The 2,401-nt window shown below is 44.3% G+C and overlaps 1 pseudogene; it reads right to left on the bottom strand.

The window, feature by feature from the left end:
- Nucleotides 1–760: 760 nt before the first annotated feature.
- Nucleotides 761–2,401, bottom strand: part of LOC107081019 — a 7,475-nt pseudogene continuing 5,834 nt past the window's right edge.

The raw sequence follows: 2,401 nt of genomic DNA, 5'->3' as shown, positions 1-2,401 counted from the left end.
CAGATCAATCACAAGCTCTGTCAAGACTCCTCTGCTACTTGGCTAATCAAACTGTCCCTCTCTGCAGAGAGCCCTGTGTTTCCAGTCCCGGACCCGTTCAAGTATCAGTGCAAATAACTTTATTTTGTGAATCTCTCAATAAACAGTTGTTAACTTTTACTCTGACTCCATGGTGTTCTGCATTTGGGTTAAGCTCCTTAGACCCAACATGACAGTGGCAAGGTGCACTGTATGCTGAAGTCCATGAAAAACAGAAAGCTCAACTGATGTTCAAGGCTACAAGATTGGAAGTTTTGAAAATAAATAAACGACCAATACTGTTCTGTTTTGTGTTTTAAGGAATTACTTTTAGTTAACAAATAGTTGTTGAGAACTTGCTGACATTAAGTGTGTATGTATGGGGCACGGTGTGGGTCTGTTCTCCCCAGGGGGTGGGGTTATGCATCTCTCTGAAATGAGGTTTTGGAACTTGGGATGTCTGTTATAGGCACTATAAAGGACTCTTCAAAGTCAGGTCAAGATAAACACAGTCATTTAAGTAGGTGTCAATAGTGCTAGTCAAAAAACAATGTCTAATGTTGAAACTAAGAAAAATGTATTCGTTTAAGAGGCAAAAAATACACAAGATTAGACATTTTGCAGACCATTTAATGCTAAATAAGCTGGACTTTGACAGTTAATGAATGAAAAGAAATATAATTTATAATTTCTTAGAATTAATTCAAAAAGGCCCTAAAGAAGAGGTCAACTAGGAGCATTTTTACTTCCTGTGCCACACAGGTATGGATGTCTGTCTGGGAGCCACTCCATCACTACAGGGCATGAAGTGGGTACTGGTCTTCAGACATTCAGGAGTGAGCTTCAGACACACAAAGCAGAACTCCACCTGGCAGCGAGGACAGATGATGTTCTTCCAGCCTGTGTTGTCATGCTCCACCCTATTTCCACAGGTGGGACAGGCCCGGATGGAGGGACAGGCATCAACCCCCCTCACCTGAGATAGGGAGGTGGTCTTGCAGGTCCTGAGTAGATCCAGGTCAAAGTTGATGCAGCCATCATTGCCACAGCGATCAGAGCGAGGAGCTGGACCTTTCCAAGGCTTCGAGCACTGCCAGCAGAACTAGAATTCTTTCTTCTTGTCTGCAGCACATACTAAGCACTGCACGCAGAGGTTAGTCAAGTTCTTTCTTTCAATATAGGTCTTACACCCAGGACACTGTGAGAAAGAGACATAATGGATCTAGTAGAACAATTAGTGCTTAAGTCATGATTGATCTGAGTTTAGAGAAACTTACTGCTCTAAATTCCTGATACTCTGCAGCAGCCAGGCGAGCAATGTTCTCTTCAAAGTAGTTCATTTCTTCCACACTCAGGTCTGCTAGGCGTCGCACCTCTTGATAAGACCACTGAGCACCACATTTCTCCTGTGTTTCCTCATCTATAGCCGGACACCTAAACTTGTACTGGCCCTGGAAGTTATAACATACATACCATGTCACAATAAACGTGGTATTTACTGGAACAATTTAAACACAAACCACGAGGATTATTTTATATTTTTATTGTATATTGAGCAAATTCCTTTTTTTTTTGTTGAAAGCAAATAAAAACAACACGACACAACCTTCTGAGGATTGTGACTTTTTGTTTAAATCATGCTTCACCCCTCAAGCTTTTTTATACAAAACAGAAGAACAAGTAAATCAAAATTCAAAAAGCTATAAAATGAAAAGCATTCAACATTTCAAGACCTGCAGACAAATGAAGCTCTAGCGGAAGTTCAATTGAAGAAACTCTGACTTACCTCCATCAATCAGAAGCTGATCCGTCTCCGAAGCGAGCCAATCAGCTTCAAACTACTCCACCACGAAGCCCAATCAGCGTCCTGCTTCCACTTTATAAACTCCTTTCAAATCTCACCCCAGCCGCTATCCTGCAATCGCAATGTCGGATTTCGATTCAGACGACAATTCAATTTTCCCTGCTCGGAGAAGCTCCCGTCTAGCCGCTCTCACATCTCCTTCTTCCGCGTTACACTCCAAGGGTATATTGCCAGGCTCCGACCTAGACTCTGCTCAGCTGTCTCAACTAGTCTACCTCCTCGTGATTCATCTCCATCCCCCTCGCCTTCCGCTCTTCAATCTTCTCCGATCCCTGGCCGCAAAAGACATGCAAGTCCTCCGCTCCCCTCGCCAGGCGCAGGGGGCCTCCCAGATCTGTCCCAGCAGCAGTCACCGCTACCATTGCTTCTTCTCATTGTTTCGATGCAGCCTTGGACCTTCTTCAGCTTCCTGATTCATAGCAGCTCCCCCGTCTAGTCCTTCTGGCGTTTAACAGCTCTCAGCCTCCCTCCGCTCCACCGGACTCTCTCACTCAATCCGTTTGACGCTGTCCGCACGCT

This window comes from Cyprinodon variegatus, unplaced genomic scaffold, assembly GCF_000732505.1.
Source record: "Cyprinodon variegatus isolate N-32 unplaced genomic scaffold, C_variegatus-1.0 Scaffold2684, whole genome shotgun sequence".
Taxonomy (NCBI): Eukaryota; Metazoa; Chordata; class Actinopteri; order Cyprinodontiformes; family Cyprinodontidae; genus Cyprinodon; species Cyprinodon variegatus.
This window is presented reverse-complemented; position numbering and strand designations above follow the sequence as displayed.